The sequence below is a fragment of the Sinocyclocheilus anshuiensis genome, unplaced genomic scaffold (genome assembly GCF_001515605.1).
Source record: "Sinocyclocheilus anshuiensis isolate Anshui unplaced genomic scaffold, SAMN03320099.WGS_v1.1 scaffold1585, whole genome shotgun sequence".
Taxonomy (NCBI): domain Eukaryota; kingdom Metazoa; phylum Chordata; class Actinopteri; order Cypriniformes; family Cyprinidae; genus Sinocyclocheilus; species Sinocyclocheilus anshuiensis.
This window is the reverse complement of record NW_015539919.1, coordinates 342,975-348,141: the sequence shown is the minus strand read 5'-3', so window position 1 is coordinate 348,141 and position 5,167 is coordinate 342,975.

Here is a 5,167-nt window from a genome sequence, read left to right as displayed (position 1 = left end):
AAATAGCAGAGGACCTAGGACAGATCCTTGTGGCACTCCATATTTTACTGGTGATAATTGAGATGACTCCCCATTTAAATGAACAAAATGGTAGTGATCGGACAGGTAGGAATCTTAAAGCCTGCCCTTGAATACCTGTATAGTTTTGTAATCGAGTGTAGTTGTGGTTTCTTAATAAGAGGCTTAATAACTGCCAGCTTGAATTCAGTGTCTCCGTCTGCCGCAGCTTGGTGTCGTTAACCCCCACGTGAAGCACGACCGCTCCGGTGCTCTCGTCGCCCTTCAGGATCGTGGGTATCTGCGCAGAAACATCGACAACACGAGCACCAGGGAAACAGTGAGTGTGCACTTTACCTTCAGCTAACGTAGCACGGACGTGCCGGACGATGGAGTCTCCGATGATCACAGTGTCGCGTTCCGTCTCGCGGAGGGGAGCGAAGCGGTTCCGGGTGGAGATCTCGAATACCGGAGGCGGCGGAGGGGGAGAGGCCGTCGCCCGGGGCCTGGCTCGCATCTTCCGTGGGGGGGGCACCCATGGTCCGTGGTGTCCTGGTGCCGGAGTGAAGGACATCTGGGAAGATCGTGTCCTGGGTGCACCGGGCCTGTGCAGAGAAACACACGAAGTAGAGGTGGTGGGAGAGTTAGCAGCGCGCTGTATACTTACCCCGGACTTGTGAGCGTCAGCCCGGGATGTTTCTAGCGCAGCTGTCCGCTCTCTCAGCTGGATCTGCCTCTCCACCAGGTCGCGGATCTGCTTCTCCACGGCCTCCAGCTCGAGCTGCACCGAATGCAACTCGAATGTGTCCTCACCTGCACTCAAATGTAGACACACATCCGCCATTAAAGAAAGTAACAGTGAGTAAAACAATGGTAATGTGTGTGAATAGAGTATTAGCAATGTATGCCTGGGGGAAGAAACTGTTCTTGTGCCTGGCTGTCCTGGTGTTTGATGGTCTGTAGCGCCAACCAGACGGTAAAAGTTCAAAAAGGAGATGGCTTGGATGTGAGGAATCCAGAGTGATTTTCTAAGGCCATTTCCTCACTCATGTATACAGTTCTTGAAGGGTGGGCAGGGGAGCACCAATAATCCTTTCAGCAGTCCAAACCGTCCTCTGTAGTCCTCTTAGATCCACCTATCTTACAAATATAAACACAATATATAAATAACTCTTATTACTATCCTTATTTGCATATATATTTTCCAGGTTCTCAAGCTACGGTAGCCACGAGGAGTGTTGCTGTGGGCAACACCACCTCCAGGCTTGTTCCACTCTGTTCTTCAACTCCACTTAAGCGGAAAGCAGTATCACCTTATAGACCATCAAAGTGTCGTTTGTTAGAGTTTCCCTCTTTTCAGAAATCAGGAATGGAAGATCCCGATGACTCCACCTACCTCCCCAGCATGTCTGAATTGGTTGACACCACCAGTGAACAGTAAGTTAACTTTGTTTTAGATTGTTGTTTATTAGACATAATAGGAACAGCCTCTTCCTCAACATTATTTGAATTGATGCTGGTAAGCTGATGTGAGATTGTCGTGTCAATTTACTATGATGGTGAGAAATTAGAAATTAGAATACTTATTTGTAATAAGTCTTTTTTTGTGGTTTTCTTTGTCAACAGAGCACCAACCAAGATACAGCAGGACATGGTGAAATAATTGGTATATGAGGAGTGCCTGCTTGAGCTTTTTAAAATCTGCTCCAACTGCTCAAGAGTCTGCAAGGTAGTCACATTTGTAAATGTAACATTCCTTTCTGTGACCCAGAAGTGCTTCCAGCAGTGTTGTTCATACAACAGACAGTGGAAGAGTCAACCACTTCTGGGCAGCTATCCAGCAGGGAATCTGCACCTATCAGTCACTTTCTACTACACAGACTCTTTTTTCATCCAGACTAACAAGGTTTGTAAAAATGATGACAATCTAAAAAAAATGTTTCTAGGGCCAGTGCATCCCACAGTGCTACAGTGGGATGTAGTAGGTTTACATTATTCAAGATGGCGCAAGGATGTTTGCCGGCTTGCTGTCATGATTTGTCCTTTTTATCTGTTTTAACTTTAGTTTTTATTTATTTTATTTTTTTCTGCCCGGTTTCCTCTGTTTTGGTCTATGATCGTTTGGCTCTACTAAATATTCGATCAGAGGTGACCGACTGCTTGTTTCGCGATCCCAGAATCAACTGGTGTTTTCACTCCTATGTTCTGCCGGCTAGACTGACACAAGTATGCCATCTCCCTGGGTGTTTGTGCCTCTGGAGTAATCGTAAACGTCAATGAAAGCATGGGAAGCAGGCTGGACGCCTAGTGAGATCAAGGAAGATTCTGAGGGATACTCTCTCCGGTTCTCTACCAGCACTGGATGGTGTTGAAATGCCAGCGTTCCTGAGTTGCTCTTACCTGGCTGTCATCCCGTCTTCATCTGGATTGGTGTGCCGGCCTTCGCAGAATGTCCACTCGAGGTGGCGATGTGTGATGTTTTGTTGATTCACAAAATCTACGTTCTCTGGGTAGCGGTAAGCTGAGAAATGCTTACGGTTCATCTTCTCAACTGTCTCCCCAACTTTCTTCTAACTCTATTTCAGTGACAATGGTGTTGATCAATGTGAGATGTCTTTCAAACAAGTCTTTTATTTTAAATGATATTTTCCTCTCACGCGATTTGGATTTTCTATTTATTACTGAGACTTGGCTCAACATTGGTGATATGGCTCTGAACTTTCTCCTCCAGACTGTAGCTTTTTTAGCTCCCCAAGTTCAGTTGGACGGGGTGGAGGCCTTGCTGTAATTTTTAAAAACAAGTTTAAATGCAGACTTCTATCTACTGAGACTTACTCTACGTTTGAGGTTCAGTTAATTATGTTGAATTATTTTAAATCTGTGTTACGTGCTCTTATTTATAGACCCCCCTCATATCATAAAGATTTTATAAGTGACTTTTCTGATTTTGTCTCTGCTATTATTCCATGTTCAGATAATATTAAAATTTTTGGGGATTTTAATATTCATGCGTGTTGTCCTTCCAGACCCTTGGTTAAAGAGTTTAATCATCTATTAGAGTCATTTGGTCTTTCACAGTGTGTTGTCCACAAACAAACAGTCCACAAGACTGTTTTGTTTAACCCTACTTTTTCTTATAATGGTCAGGTTAATGATGGTTTTGTTGCTGTTGAATCTCGGGTGCTCTCTCCCTCTACTGCTAGTAGTTTTTCAGCTGCTTTTGATGTTCTTCCATTGAACTCGTTGATGGAGTCTCCTTTTTCTGGTATGGGACCTGAAGAGTTGGTTATGCAGTTTAACTCTTCATGTTCTGACATTTTGAATCATGTGGCTACTTTGAAAACTAGGAAGAAGAAAGTCAAGACCCAGCCCTGGTTGAACAGCAATACTCGTGCTCTTAGGCAAGAGTGCAGGAGGGCTGAGCGTAAATGGCTCAAATATAAACTACAAGTTTCGTAAGAATCTTTGAGAGATTGTTTGACGAAGTTTCAAAGAGCAGTCAAATTAGCTAGATCAAACTATTTCTCTGACATTATTTCAAAGAATTGTCACAATTCAAAAATACTCTTCTCTACTATTAATACAGTACTTCAACCTGTTGTCCTTCCTTCAATTTTTTTTTTCGTGGACACGTGAATAGTTTCTACAATTTTTTACTGGTAAAATTATTGGAATCCGCTCTCAGATATCATCTGTTAGTAATGATCCAGCTACTTTTGTTGCTCCTTTGAAAAAAATGACCAGATTTGTTCCTGTGTCTCTGTCACAACTTAAAGACATAGTTGCACATATGAAGCCTACTTGTTCTTCATGTGATGTTATTCCATCTGCTTTATTTAAGGAGGTGGTGAACTCAATTGGTTCAAGCGTGTTGTCTATTGTCAATAGTTGTTTGTCTACTGGTATTGTTCCAAGTAGCTTCAAACATGCTATCATTCAGCCCGTTCTTAAGAACGCGAATCTTGATGCCTCTGACATGAATAATTTTCGTCTTATCTCAAAATTATGTTTTATTTCAGAGATATTAGAGAAGATTGTGTTTGTACAACTGAATGATTTTTTAGTTTGTAATAATATTCTCAAAAGATTTCAATCAGGCTTCAGAGCTGGTCATAGTACAGAGTCTGCTCTATTGAGCGTTTCAAATGATATTTTATAATGGTGTAGATTCGGGTAGTCCTGTTGTTTTTCTACTGTTAGATCTCAGTGCTGCTATCGATACGGTCGATCATGATATCCTCATTGATCGTCTTAAAGACCCAGTTGGCATCCGGGATCTAGCCTTGGATTGGTTTTCTTCATATTTTAAGGGTAGAACCATTTCAGTCAGTTTGTGAAACTGCTCTTCTTCTGTTGTACAACTAACGTGTGTGGTTCCTCAGGACTCGATTTTAGGACCTGTTTTATTTTCCCTTTATTTGCTTCCATTAGGAAAGATTTTTGATAAGCACAGTATAAATTACCATCTGTATGCTGACGATGCTCAATTTTATTTCCCTATAAAACGTGGGGAGCAATCTTCTCTTGACTCTTTGTATAACTGTTTGGCTGATGTGAAGTGTTGGTTGGCAAACAACTTTCTTCAATTGAATGAGGATAAGTCAGAGTTTGTTGTCTTTGGTCAGAAAGGATTTTATCTTAGATCTATAGCCAAGTTGAAGTCTATCCTCTCTTTCAATGATTTGGAGAAGGTTGTGCATGCCTTTGTGTCTTCTTGTTTGGATTACTGTAATGCTTTGTATCTGGGTGTGAGTCAGGCCTCCCTCTCTCCCCTGCAGCTGGTTCAGATCTCAGCTGCTAGGCTTTTAACTGGTACAAAAAAGAGACCATATTACTCCTGTATTGATTTCATTACATTGGCTACCGTACCATCTGTATGCTGATGATTCTCAAATTTATTTCCCTATAAAACGTGGGGAGCAAACTTCTCTTGACTCTGTATAATTGTTTGGCTGATGTGAAGTGTTGGCTGACAAACAACTTTCTCCAGTTGAATGAGGATAAGTCAGAGTTTGTTGTCTTTGGTCAGAAAGGATGTGGTATGGATTCTAATGACAACTTGTTACTGCTTCCTGGGGAAAAAAAAACTTTCATTTGTGAAAAACCTTGGCTTTATTTTTGACTCTGAGCTTAAATTTGACAGTCAAATAAATGCTGTTGTTAATATATA